This window comes from Chiloscyllium punctatum, chromosome 8 (genome assembly GCF_047496795.1).
Source record: "Chiloscyllium punctatum isolate Juve2018m chromosome 8, sChiPun1.3, whole genome shotgun sequence".
NCBI classification, from domain to species: Eukaryota; Metazoa; Chordata; class Chondrichthyes; order Orectolobiformes; family Hemiscylliidae; genus Chiloscyllium; species Chiloscyllium punctatum.
Genome location: NC_092746.1, coordinates 78,670,964 through 78,686,293, shown reverse-complemented (window position 1 = coordinate 78,686,293; position 15,330 = coordinate 78,670,964). Strand labels below are relative to the sequence as shown.

Genomic DNA, 15,330 nt, shown 5'->3' with positions numbered 1-15,330 from the left:
TGTAACAGGAACTATCCAGCAAGGCTTTCAAGTTAGGGGCAGTGTTAGTGCACATTCGGGTGTGAGTTTGATGACAAATGTTGAAGTAAACCACGTCACCAAATTCGGAGACTGAATACTGAAATGTTACTGTATTCGATCGCACCCGTGAGCGAATGTTTATATATTTCTTTATGAATCAACACTTCATTTACCACGAATGCTGTACGTTGCTCGTACATTCGTATGTTCTCCGCCAGAGCTCATTGCCAAAGTATCACAGAGAGAGCAGAAGGAACATAGGACAATATCCACCCAGTTCCAATAGCTGTCCTGGTCCGAGGTGGCAGAGGTTATAGTTTGGAAGGGGCTGTTGAAGGAACCCTGGTGATCTAGTGCATTACGTCTCGCAGAGAGTACGCATTCCTGACCCTGTGGTAAAGGGAGTGAATGTTGAAAGCAATAAATGCGATGTCAGTCAAATAAACTTTTTTCCTGGATGGTATCAAACTTGTTGACGGTCAAGGGCAGATGCTCTTACCTCTGAAGTCCAGCTCCTTTGTCCACATTTGGACCAAGGCTGTAAGGAGAGCAGGGCCCGAGCAGCCCAAGCCGAACCCAAACTGAGTGTCAGTGAGCCAGTTATTGTCGAGCCTGTCACGCGTGTTGGCACTGTCACTGACCATCCCCATCGTTTTGTTGAAGATTGAGAGTAGGCTAATGGTTTGATGGTTGGCTGGGTTGGACTTGACCCTGAGTTTTGTGGACTGGACATACCTGGGCAATGTTCCACATTTGTGGGCTTGCTATACTGGAACAGTTTGGCCAGTGGTATGCCTAGCTCTGGAGCACAAAGCCTCAGTACTGTTGTTGCAATATAGTCAGGGCCAATAGTCTTTGCAGTATTCAGTGTCATCAGCTGTTTCTTAATGTCACATGGCATGAATCAAACTGATTGAAGACTGAAATCTGTGATGCTGGGAGGTTCAGCAGGAGGCTGAGAAAGATAATCCACTCAGCACTTCTGGCTGAAAATGGATGCAAAAACTTCAGTGTTATCTTTTGCACTGATATGGGAGCTCCGCCCAAAGTTGAGGCTAGGCCTATTTATGGAGCCTTCTCCTCCAGTAAGTTATTTAATTGTAAACCATTATGTTGGTTATGAAATTGTTTCTCATTCCTGAAGAAGGGCTTATGCCCGAAACGTTGATTCGCCTGATCCTCGGATGCTGCCTGGCCCACTGTGTTTTTCCAGCACCACCTTTTTCAACTCTGGTCTCCAGCATCTGCAGTCCTCACTTTTTCCCTATGAAATTGTTTAGCCCATCTATCACTTGCTCCTTATGTTGTTGATATGTAAGTAGCCCTGTTTTGTAGCTTCATCAAGTTGACACTTCATTGTAAAGTATACCTAGTGCTGCGCTTGGTATATCCTTTTGCACTTATCATTGGACCAGGGTTCATTTCTCAGGTTGGTGGTAATGGCAGAATGGAGAATATACTGGGCCATGAGGTTACAGATGAGAGGACCAAACAATCTTTCTGCTGTTGATGGCCCACAGTGCCTTGTGGATGTCCAGTTTTGAGCTGCTAGATTGGTTTGCATGCTGTCCTATTCAGTGCAGTTGTAATGTCACACATGATGATGGATGTTCTCCTCGAAGTGAAGATAGAACTTTGTCTCCAAAGCCACTATGTGGTTGTCCTTTCTGTTAATAATATGATACCATGACACTATTGGTATTGATACTGAGATCTGCAACTCCGAGTACATACTGTAACTTTGCTGCTGTCAGTGTTTCCAAGTAGTGTTCAGCATGGAGGAATACAATTCATCAGCTGAAGTACGTGATAATTAACAAGAGGTTTCTTTGCCCATGTTTGACCTGATGCCATGTGACTTAATGGGGTCAGAGTCAATGTTGAGAACACCCAGAAGAACTCCCTCCTTACTCTACTCCACTGTTCATTCAGGATGGAACATACCCAGGGATGGTGAAGGAGGTCTATTAGGCATAATCTATTAGGCATTGTTCCATCAATGACCATATCAGGTTGTCATTGACTGGTCTGTGGGTCAGCTCTCCTGATTTTGGCACAAGCCCCATTTCATTTAACATATAATTTCCATTAGTTTTGTTCCATTATTTTTAACCAAAATATAGAACTTAATACTTATAAGACTCAGATTCCATCTGCAGTTTTTATTTGCGTATTGCTCCATCTTGTCAAAATCTTTTAACTTTGATTTTTGAAATAATCACCAACACTTTTTAACATGTTATCAGCTGCAAAATTTACCTGATTCCTTTAGGCATATATTCAAATGACTTAGATGAGCAATGAACAGTATGACTTCATTACCTACTGCCAAAATGATTGAAAATCTGATCATAAACAATTCTGTATCTTTTTATCCATTCATAGAATGTGGGTGTCACTGGCTGGCCAGCATTTGCTGTCCATCCCTAGAGACCCTTGAGAAGGTGGTAATGAGCTGCCTTCTTGAAATGCTGTAGCCCATAAGCTGTAGGTAGACCCACAATGTTGCGAGGAAACAAGCTGCAGAAATTTTAACCCAGTGAAAGTGGAGGGATGTCTATATATTTCCAAGTCAGGATGGTGAGTAGTTTGGAGGGGAACTTGCAGGTGGTGGGATGTTCCCATATATCTGCCACCCTTGTCCTTCCACATGGAAGTGGTTTCATGTTTTGAAGGTGCTATCTAAGGATCTTTGATGAATTTTTGCAGTGCATCTTGTAGATGGTACATACTGCTGATACTGAGTGTCACTAGTAGAGGGAGTGGATTTTTGTGGATGTGGTGTCAATCAAGCGGGCTGCTTTGTTCGGGATGGTGTCAAACTTTTTGAGTACTATTGAGTTGTTAAGGACCAGAACAAAGCCCCTCAAAATATATTTAGAAGATAACCTAGACCCCAACTTTATTTGATTTTTAAAGGCAAGTGTAAGGCATTGTGTTTTGATTGCAATTTGATTAGTCAAACTCCCAAGCTTAAGGCAAAACACATTTTATTTTTATATTATAGTTAAAATATAAACAAAATACAGAAGAATTGGAATAACTTAATTATATTGGAAAACTTAACAGAATAATAGATGATTTAATTACTAAGCATGAACTGTTCCAATATAGTATCATCTATAAACATATCTTTCGCAAAGGCAAATTCAGCAAAATTGATTGTCTCACATGCACTTCTTGCAGCAGGAAGTGAACCCAAGCTTTTAGCTGTAACAGAGAGAGGAATAACAGCTTCCACATCCAGCCTTGAGACCATAGTAATTGCTGAAAGTTAAACTAAAATTCTGATTCGGTGGGAGCTTGACTCCACCCATTCGTGCTGCTTCTGTTGTTCCAACTTTAAAAAAACCCAAGGCCTTACAAGCTGTTTACTTTATTTACTTGGAACATACCATTTTTCACCTCTGTTCAACCTCTCTTCAGAACAAGAACAGGACAAAATACACATCTAAAAGCCATAGCATCACCACAGAGCTGTACTCGTCCATCACACTCGTGACTTGTGCTTTGTAGATGATGGACAGGCTTTGGGGAGTTTGGAGGTGAGTTACTATCACTTTGTTCCTAGTCTCCAAATTGCTTTTGTAGCCACTGTGTTTATATGGCGAGTCAAATTGAGTTTCTTGTTAATGATAATCCCCCAGGATGTTGATGGTTTCAGTGATGGTAACACCATTGAATGTCAAGGGGCAGTGGTTGCATTGTCTCTTATTGGAGATGATCATTGTCTGACAGTTGTGTGGCACAAATGTTACTTGCTACTTGCCATCCCAAGCCTGGATATTATTCAGATCTTGTTGCATTTGAACATGGAATGTTTCCGTATCTGAGGAGTCTCGTTTGTTGTTGAACATTGTGCAATCATCAGTGAACATCCCCAGTTCTGACCCTTATAATGGAGGGAAGGTCATTTTTGAAGCAGCTGAAGGTGGTTGGGCCAATGACACTAGCCTGAGGAACTCCTTCAGAGATGTCCTGGAGCTGAGATTATGAATCCCCAACAACTACAACCATTTTCAAATGTGCCAGGTATGACTCCAACCAGCAGAGAGTTTGGCCCCAATATTCATTGATACAGTTTGTCTCGTGCTCCATGATGCCACACTCAGTTAAATGTGGCCTTGATGTCAAGGGCTGTCACACTCACCTCACTCTGGATTTCAGCTCTTTTACCAATGTTGAACCAAGGCTATAATGAGGTCCAGAGCTGAGTGGCCCTGACGGAATCCAGACTGGCCATCAGTAAGCAGATTATTGCTGAGCAGGTGTTGACTGAAAGCACTATTGATGATCAAGAGTAGATTAATGGGGCAGTAATTGGCAGGGTTGGAGTTGTTCTACTTCATGTGTACTGTAAATACCTGGGCAATTTACCACATTGTTGAGTACCTGTGTTGGAACAGCTCCATGAGTGGCAAGTTCTGAAGCACATGTCTTCAGTACTAATGTTGGAATGTTATCAAGGTCCATAACCTTTACACTACCCGGTGTCTCCAACAATTTCTTGATATTGCATAGAGTGAATCAAATTAGCTGAAGACTGGTATTGGTGATGCTGAAGAGGTCAAATGGATCAATCAATTGACACTTGTGGCTGAAGATTTGTTGAAATGCTGTGCTGTTTCTACCATTGAGGATCCTGTCCAGTGAGTGGTTTAATTTTCCACCACTACTCGTGACTGAATGTGGCAGGACTGCACACCTTAGATCTGATCCATTAATTGTGACATCCCTTAGTTCCATATATCACTTGCTGCTTATGCTGTTTGGCATGCAAGTAGTCCTGATTGCTTGCCTCGCTATGTTGACACCTCATTTAAAACCAAATATAAAATGTGTTCACTTCCTCAATTTCACACCCAATCATTTCTAACAAAGTTCTGCATGGTACTTACTCAAAGGCTTTGCTGAAGACCATATGCACCAAATCCACTACCATTCCTACCATCTGCGATGTCTGCTACTTCTTCCAATACTGCACTGTTTATCATGCACACTCATCCATGTAATGTCTGGGCTGGCTACTTGCTCCTTATTTTTATGCATATTACCTTCATACTTAATGCACACAAAACTTGATCTTGCCAAAAATATTAATTAACTGGCTTGATATTATTTTGAATAGTGCAGCCTCACTTCTAAAATTGATCTCTATACATGCCACCTTCCAATCCTCATTCTCTGATAGATGTTCCCGTTATTGATATGTTAGACCTTATCAATTGTATCATTCAATCTCAATTGGTTTCTAACCTCCTAACTGGCATCCTTTAACTATTCAGTTTCTTTCTTTTTTAATTAAAGCTACTCATTCAGTACCTTTGCAATTTTTTTTTAGAAAAGGATGTGCCTTTGTTGTTCTCTAATACTGTCTACAAATTTCTCTTTCCAACCATCTACAGCTGGCTGACTCATCTTTTGAAAATATGCCCTTGAGTTTGTACACTGTTTTTTCTTATTTCTGTTGGATCTTAGGCTTTGTCTAAGTGTAATCACCAGTCCCAAGATGTTTTCCTGCATCCATTCACCCATTCATCTAGTTGACCTATTTCATTACTAATAATTGGGTTTACTGATGTCTCCCCTGTGTAGACAGAGAAACATAATTGCTTGAGTAAAGAAGTGGGAGCATATCTTGGAATTCTGTCCTTTTTAAACCCTTTCTGTACCACACAGTCATGGATAAATAAAATCTTAGAGGCCATCAATTTTGCTATTCCTGTTCCTCTCCCTAACCTGCCTGCAGACTTCCTCTCCATTTTACTTCCATAGTTCTGAAATCTGTAATACAAACCCTCAAATAAAGATTCACACTCAAATAAAGATTCCACAATCTTGGGATGTTTCAAATTCTTTATAGTAAATGATCTATTTTCAAAGTCCAGTCACTGTTGCAGTCTGTTCCAGATATTACTAATGTTTCATAGTAAAGCTTACAAAAAAGTACAAAATGATATTTTAAATTCTCAATTTTTCCAATCTCCTCATAGCTTCACCCCTCCCGTCATTTGTACTCTTCGACAATGATCCTAAAAACTGGGGCTCCTCTACTTTTGGCCTCTTGTGCATAACCAGTTTTAATGGCACCGTCATTGGTTTCTGCAAATGATCTAGGCCCCAAAGCTCTGAAATTTTCTTAAAACTTTTTTTTAAAATCAAAGTTCCAACAATTTGCACTTATATTTCCCTGTGTAGCTCAGTGTCACATTTTGTTTTAAAATGAAAGGCAATTTGGGACATTTTACTACATTAGAAGCACATAAATCCAAAGTGTGGTTTTTAGAAGTTATCTTCAAGAAATATTTACAATGTAAAGACCACATTTTTATTTCTCTAATTTTTGGATGGTGGAATAAAAAGGTAAGATACTACTTTATACTCAGGAGACTCTCAAGAAGTGGCTTCAATTTTAAAAATCTTGTTTCATGGAGCACATTGTCAGTTGTATATAATTTTGCATTTTTCCAGTGAGAGAAAAAGCAACCACCATGGAGCCAATAGGGTCTGTACTAAAGGAAAACTGCTTGACAACAGTATTCTAATTGGTTCCTGCCTAGATTACCAAAGCTTGTGTGGGAGCTAGTGCAGGAGAAAGCTACCAATCCTTCAAAGAGAAAGCTTTGAAAAATCTCTGATGTCACACTGTTATATGGAGGTACAGCATTGTCTCCAGTAACAGCTAGCTGTCTTCTTCTCATCTCTCTCTCCAAATTCCTGATTGAAGTAGAATGAGACATCTTTACAGACAGTGAAAGGCTCAATTCTCAACAAGTGAATAAAATTATTGCTTGTTAGACACTTTGTTAATGGTACAGCTTGCCTCATTAATATCCATTTTAACAAACTTGCCAAATAAGTTTGCAATCGGATAAACTCAACCAGAGTGAGCATCTGGTGGATTCTACTCACTGTTTGGTTTGAATCACCTTCATGTTGCCTATGACTAAATCACAACTCAGGTCACACTGCACGTTCACTCATCACGAGTCATACAGATATACAGCATGGAAACAGATCCTTCGGTTCAACTCGTCCATGCCGACACCAGATGTCCTAAATTAATCTAGTCCCATTTGCCAGCACCCGGCCCATATTTCTCTAAACCCTTCCTATTCATATGCCCATCCTGATGTCTTTTAAATGTTGTAATTGTACCAGCCTCCATCACTTCCTCTGGCAGCTCATTCCATACACTTAACACCTTCTGCATGAAAACGTTGCTTATTACCTCCCTTTTAAATCTTATCTCTCTCACCTTAAAGCTATGCCCTCTAGGTTTAGATTGCCCCAGCCTGGGGGAAAAGACATTGGCTATTCACCCTATCTATGCTCCTCATGATTTTATAACCCTCTATAAGGTTCAGCCTCCGACACTCCAGGGAAAACAAGCCTCTCCCTCTTCCCATAGCCCTATTCCTCCAACCCTGGCAACATCCTTGTACACCTTTTCTGAACCCTTTCAAGATTCACAACATCCTATGCTCCAATGTGTTGTGCAGCCAGGATCTGGACTCTTAGTCAAGCAATAATAGCACTAGGTATGATCTCCCCATGCAGGTGGGTTAGGTGTGGATTTGGGGAAGTGTGAAACCTATGGACTTTACATTATTAGGATGTGAATGTTTGGGGGCTCACTGGTGCATTCAGGCAGCATTGGAAGCCACTGGCTGAGGAACATTTACAGCACATTTTATTGTGCTGGAGATCAAAAATGTGCAATGGGAAGAAAATGCCTCTAAGCGCACTCACTATGGGTGCGGTAAGTAACTCGAAATGTGAGGGAAGGGCTGCACCAAATGCCATAGTACTTTTAATGTGAAACAACTTTGGCCACAGGCCTAAGTAACATATTGGACACAGACTGCCTATGCCCTAATCATCCTACAATATTGATCTTCTCTGTGCATAGCTACTGCTGGATAACCCATTGGCAGCTACATCTTTGCACACAAAGGTAGCACACCAATAGGGACGATAGAGAGGGTCAGAGGTGTCAAAATGACTAAATGCTATGTAAGTTTTGAAATTTGGCAATAGGTTTTCATCACATTTGCAGAGCGGTGTTTGAGGCGCTCACCAGATTGTGAACTCACACTCTCTATTCCTAAGCTTCTCCCTTGATGTATCAGTCTCTGGAGGAAGCGGATGTAGCCTTGCCATGGCTTTTCCTGAGGCCTCGTACTGTCATCCTCTGAGTGCCAGGAGAATCCTTCTTCAGATAAGGAGACCAGAAAAGTGCATCATACTTTGGGAGTGGCACGGTGGCTCAGTGGTTAGCACTGTTGTCGACAGAGCAAGGAACCCAGGTTCAATTCCAGCCTTGAGCAATTGTCTGCTTGGAGTTTGCACATTCTTCCCATGTCTCAGTGGGTTTCCTTCCACAGTCCAAATATATGTAGGTTGGATGAATTGGCTGTGCTGAAGTGTAGGCTAGATGCATTGGTCAGAGGTACATGTTTAGTAATATGGTTTGGGAATGCATCTGGGTGGGTTACCCTTTTGAGGGTTGGTGTGGACTTGTTGAAGGGCCTGTTTCCACACTGTACAGATTCTATGATTCTACAAACCTTGTCAATATCCTTGTAAATCATTTCTGAACCCTTTTAAGTTTCAGTATCAGTCTCACCAAGGCACTGTGGTGTGATATCCTTGCTCTTGTACTTGAATCATTTTGTTATCAAGCCCAACATACCATTTGCCTTTTTCAATGCCTGCTATAGCTGCATGCTTACTTTCAATGACAGAAGTTCAAGGACACCCAGGTCTTGTTGCACCTGCCCCTTCCTAATCTATCATTGTTCAAATAATAATCTGAATTCCTGATTTTGTTGCCAAAGTGGATAACTTCACATTTATCCATCTTATACATCATCTGCTATGCATTTGCTCACTCATTTAACCTGTCCAAATCACATTGAAGCATGTCTGCATCCTCCTCACAGTTCACCCATCCACCCAGCTTTGTATCATCTGCCAACTTGAACATGTTACATTTAGTTTTCTTATCTAACTCATTAATATGCATTGTGTATAGCTGGATCCAAGCACTGATCCCTGCGGTACCCTGCTACTCACTGTATCCCAAATGGAAAAAGGCATATCTGCTCCCATTCTGTTTTCTTTGTGCCAATCAGTTCTATCCATTGCCAGTACATTTCCCTCACATGCTTTAATCTTACATGTTAACCTGTTATGTGGGACTTTATCGAAAGCCTTTTGAATGTCCAAGTAAATAGCATCCAATTACTCCACCTCAATTCTACTAGTTACATCCTCAAATGATTCCAGTAGATTTGTCAAGCATGATTTCCCTTTCATAAACTGATGCTGATTCTGCACAATCCTGCTACTGTTCTCCAAGTGGCTTGCCAAGAAATCTTTCCTCATGGACTCTAGTATTTTCCCTGCTACCAATGTCATACTGACTGGTTTATAATTTTGTTTTCTCTCTCCTTCCTTATTTGAATTAGCTACCCTCCAATCCTGTTCCAGGGTCTATTGAATTTTGAAAGATGACTAACAATGAATCCACTAGACTGTTTTCTGAGGTACTATGTAAATGTAGGTTATTAGGCTGTGGGAAGTTATTGGCCTGTTATGTCATTAATTTATCAATTAATCCCATTACAACAGAAAGACTGAGGGAAGAGATCATATTCCCTGACATCGGTAGTGCCTTCCCAATATTTGCCTCTCTCAGCAAGCCTCTGATTGGTAAACTAAACAAGTGTTGTTTCTCCACTGTGTCCATATTACCCAATTACAATTCACCACAACTTGGGTTACCACCTGTTGAAAGTCATGTGCTGTAAATGCTCTAAGGCAGGCCACCTCTTTCTGCTCCTCTATGATAAACCCATCGATGACTGCAAAACTTCATACTGTCGTGCAGAAACCTTGTCTGTACTAATCATTTCTTTTATTACTGTGGAGCTACCTGGAGTAAAATAATCATTTTTCAATTTGACTGCAGCTGTGGAAAGTGGCACAGGTTCATCATTAGAGACAGTTATCAAGCTCCAAGCAAAAATCATCTTTCTTTTTCTCCCATTGCACTTCCAATTTTTTTTTTGTAACAGAGGGTTAGTAATACTCAAGAGGGTTGTAACTTATAAATAGTGCAATGGACATTCTACTGATATTCTAATACTTTTTATTAATTTCAGTTTTTGGCAATGTTAGCAAAAGTGAAGAAAATATGGTTTTGTATCCCATAAGGTCTTACAGTATTGCTTTTCTACAGATGTCAACCACAATAAACAATGACAATAAATGAAGCAAGATTGAATTTTAATAATTCGTGACAAAGTAAAGCCGAGTTCATTTGTTCAATGGAATCAAATAGAACTTTAAAAGTAAGGCACATTTTTCAGATCGGCATGACTTTTTTGATAAAAGATCAAGTGAATACTTTCTTAATTTAATTGTCTTCACTGTGTATCTGAACGATGTGAACCACTTTATATTGAAATGGCAGCATTTTACTCTTGCCGCAAAACAGTGTGCACAGTGCAACCCCGGCTATCCGAGCACCAATGATCTGAATTTCGGATTAAATGAACGAGATCGCAAGGTCCTGATGCTTGGGTAAACTATGTTATCCGAACATTCGATTATTCAAACATTCAATTTTCTGAACAAAATACTCTCCGCCCATGTCATTTTGATAATTGAGGTTGCCCTGTACGTTTCAAAATCTTACATGGCTTCTGTCAAGTGATTCATGGCACTAAAAACAGATTACACGGAATTTTACATTTGGAATATTTTAAGTTTTATCAAACATTATAAATTTAAGGCAAACATGGCACAAATGTGCCATTTATGTAATTGTGTAAAACATGGCTCTAAGATAAATGGGTTTGTCGATCCATTAAAACAGTGGACCACAAAAGTGTCAATGACTGCAAAGTGTTCACTTAATAGAGGTCTCATTAATTTCTTGGATCATTCACCCAAATGGTGTTTACAGTTTCTAAACTTGCATGATATTAAGCTGTCAGTACTGCTGCTAAGACAAATTAATTCTTTTTATGAGTGTACAAAAGTGGAAAGGGACGCCTTTTGAAAAATAGCTAGACAATTGAAACTGCACTTGTATACTGTAGAATTGCAAAACCCATTTTTGTGGCTGATAAAACTGTCCTTTGAGATATATTCCGCGAGAACAGCTGTAAGATAAGAAATGACAAATAGAAGTAGTGCTACTTAATGTGGAGCAACAATGAGCCCATAAACCTACCAGAAGAATTTCCCATTAACTCAAGAAAGGTTGTACCATGTGCCTTGAATGGTTCTTGTCTGTTCCAATTTTGTTGAAATCACAATTCATTTCTAAGTGTAATAAGAGCTGTTCTCTGCTTTATTACATTGGATTAGATAGGAAAAAATGTATTGGCTCAAGGTAGCAACCAAGAGTCCTAACATCAGCCTTGCTGTGTTTTTCAGCTTTGCCACAATTATGGTTCTATGACTAGAAAAAAGAATGAGGCCATGCCAAATTTACAAGCATCCGTAACTCTAATTGTAAGCACTTTGGTGAGTAAATTACTACACAGCTATAGAAATCAGGGCACTTGCTCCACTCACTTTAAGTTATCAGCTGAAATTCCTCAGGTTCTTCCTTCACATATGTGTGTATAGGAGAACTCCTCAAGGGCAGAACAAAACTAGGTCCTGCCTCAGATCTCCAGACTCCAGGCAGTCGGAAACAGAATAGACCCTAATAGAAAATACCTCAAGACCTATTGGACACAATATGTGGTAATGATTTGGCATCAGGAACCCTCTAAGAAAGTCACCAGTTCTGTGATAGTGTTGGAGACTTCAGAGGCTCAAATTTAGTTTAATAATTATGTCATAAATGTTAGAGGGAACAAAACCTATAGTCTCACCCAAAAACTATTAAATCACACAACTCCAGGTGCTAATCCGACAGGTTTATTTGGAAGTAGTGGTGTTTAGAGCGCTGCTCCTTCTTCAGTTAGCTATCTACCTGATGAAGGAGCAGCGTTCTGAAAGCTAGTACATCCAAATGCAAAGGAACCTCGATTAACCGAATATCAATTATCCGAATATCAGATTGTCCGAAGGAGATCTGGAGGTCCCAATAGAAACGTTACATCAAAGACCTGTTTCCAACACTGATCGCCTCTTTTGTTTACAGTGATTAAAAGTGAACCCTGCTTACTGAAATGCTGCCGAGCACAGTCCTGAACATCGATGGGAGCCCAGGCACCATCACCAAATGACTGACCGACCGCCCTGTCTCTCCCCCCACACTTTCCCTGGAGTTTTACACAGGGTTGTACCCTGAACCCCACCTTCTCTCTAACATTGTTCTGTACAGGGCAAAGGTGGAACTTGACAAAAAGTTGTGTGTGTGTGTGCGTGCTATTTGGAGACTCACCACCACCACCCCCCCCCACCAAAAGACAACAGCAGTCTTATTGTTGGGGTTCAGTCTGTCTGCCCCTGAGGGGGAGGGGGTGGGTCGGATGGGAGGCGGGTGGGCATGGGGCTGGGGCAGCCGGGTCGTCTTGGGGGTGGAGAGGGGCGCGGCTGGGTCAGACTTGGGGAGGTAAGCGAGATGGACTGGGGGTGAGTGGGACAGCTATGTCGGACTTGGGGGGTGGAGGTGCAGATGGGGGTGCAGTAGGCAGGGGGTGGGAGCTGGGCGGACGGGGTTTAGGGTCAGGCGGGAGTGGGGGGACGGTGTTGGGGAGCGAGTGGGGGGAGGTGCTGGAGGGTGGGTGGGGGCGGGTGTTGGACGTGGTTGGGGAGCGGGCGGGGTGGGGCGGACAGGACAGCAGGGCAACATGAGGGCAGGGGTGGGAGCAGATGGGGGTGCGGTGTTGGAAAGGGTTGAGGGGGCGGATGGGGGGGGAACCGGTGTTGGACATATTTGGGGGCACGGGCGGAGGGGGCCAAGGACCCACGTGTGGTGTGCTACTGTCTCATCTCCTGAACGGGGAGAGGGCTTAACAGAAAACACAGGGCCCCATAGGAAAGGCATTGAACAAATTAACTGAATAATCAATCATCCAAACAAAATAGTACCCGCCCAACCCATTCAGATAATCGAGGTTCCTCTGTGAACTTGTTGGACTATCACCTGGTTTCGTGTGATTTTTAACTTTGTCCACCCCAGTCCAACACTAGCATCTCCCCATCACAAACTGTCAGCTATACTACTGAATAACTCCTCACACTGAAGCCAAGCTTGGGAGGTGACATCAAGCTCCAAAACTTGAACTGCCTTTGCCTGACATCTGATCCCTGAAATCTAGTCCATTGACACTAGAAAACCTCCTGATCCCCAAACACCTCTTGTAAATGTTTGACCCTCAACAACACCTGACTTTCCTGAAGCCTGACTCATCCTGCACAGTCACCCATTAATTGGCAATTGTACACCCTCATCCCCTGTCATCCACCACCCCTTTACCCACTTGACTATTGTTCTACCTCTTCATTCACTCACCTACCACCAGAAACCCTCATCCAGTGATTTTAACCTCCTATCTCTACTCCACTTTCACCACCCTGTCCCTTTTGTATATAACTCCCGATGACCTCATCTAGCTGGAAACTTACCCCTTTACCCATTTTTCGCCCTACCCCCTCTCGCATTTACCTGCTACTCTGTCCCTTCATTTGTCCAGCACTGTACCTCACTTAACACACTTCCTTCACTTAAAAGTTTTCCAAAGTGCCCTTTTGACCTTTAAACCATGGAAAATGGCAGTTCCTGTTGTAGAAAGGGTTGGCTAGATATAAAACATTGGGAGAATGGAATCAAAGGTTAAGGGCAAAAAGCAGAATTAGGCTATTGAGTTAGACGATCAGCCACAATCGTGATGAATGGCAGAGCAGGCTCAAAGGGCCAAATGGCCTCCTTCTTCTCCTATTTTTTATGTTTCTATGTTTCAGCGTTTGTGGCATTTCTGTGTCTCTAGACAATGTGTTATTCCAAGCAAAACTGAAATCACTGGGGTTCGGAGAGAAAACTGTTCAGTGATCGGAATCAAACCTTTATAAAAGAAATCATGATTATGGAAAATAAGTTAACCCACCAAGGTCAATCTGCAGATATATGCTGTATTGGCATCCTTTCATCCCTGGGTCAATATCCCACAAGTGCTTATCTAATATCTTTATCTGTGTGGAGTTCTCCTGAGTCTGCATGGTTTATCCTCTGGGTGTTCCAGTTTCCTCCCACAGTCCAAGTTAAGTGGATTGGCCTTGCTAAATTGTCCATAGTGTCAAGGGATGTGCAGGCTAGGTGGATTAGCTATGGGGAATGGAGAATTAAAGGAATAGGATAGTGGTGTGGGCCTGGGTGGGATGCTGTTTGGAGGGTCAGTGTGGACTTGATGGGCTGAATGGCTTGCTCCCACCCTGCAGGGGTCCTATGATATGATTAAGAATAGCATTGTGAAGGTACCTTCACCACACAGACTTTGGTGGTTCAGAAAAGCATACCATACTATCTTCTCAGAGTAGCTGAGGACACATGTTGAATATTGACTTTACCGTCTATGCTTACCACCCAAGAATGAAATGCCTTCATACACTCAAAGTATAAAAGGAGAGTTCAGAAAGAGTTTCCAATGCCTTGCTTCATTCATGCACTCTGTCTAGTCAGTAAGACTGAGGTGCAGCTTAATGAGAGGTGTGGTCTCATATGACTGTAGAAATTAGGAGCAGGAATAGGCCATTTGGCCTCTTGAGCCTGCCCCACCCATCAATATGGTCATGGCTGATCTGATTGTGGCCTCAACTCCACATTCCTGCCTACCTTTGATAACCTTCAACATCCTTGTCAGTGTAGAATCTGCTTTAAAAGCATTCAATGAATTCTTTGTCATTGCTGAGGAAGGCAGTTCTAAAAACTGATAACCCTCTCCTCATCTTCATCCGAAATGGAAATACCCATATTTTTAACTTTGCCTCCTAGTTCTAGTCTCTTCCACAAAGAGAAAACACTGTTTCAACATCCATCTTGTCAAGTCCCCTCAGAATCTTCTTTGTTTTAATGAAATCATCTTATTTTTCTAAACTCCAATGAATTCAAGCCCATCCTGTCCAACTGTTCTTCGTAAGATAATTCTTTTAACTCAGATATCATTTCAGTGAACCCTCGCTGGACTGTTTTATGATTTATAAAACAATTTACATTAACTTTTAAATATGGAATCTAAAATTGTGCACAGTACTCTAGATATGGTCTCACCAACCTTCTGTTCAACTATAATAAAATTTGCCTACTTTTATATCCCACTCCCTTTGCAACAAACAGCCTGC

General features: G+C 41.6%; 1 long non-coding RNA gene across 1 annotated transcript; it reads left to right on the top strand.

Annotated features, from left to right (window-relative positions):
* The first annotated feature begins 62 nt into the window (after positions 1 to 62).
* Positions 63 to 11,556, top strand: LOC140480253 (uncharacterized). Its single transcript, XR_011961232.1, has 3 exons — positions 63 to 147; positions 3,448 to 3,566; positions 11,473 to 11,556. It is a non-coding gene; the product is annotated as an uncharacterized lncRNA (long non-coding RNA).
* Positions 11,557 to 15,330: the final 3,774 nt, after the last annotated feature.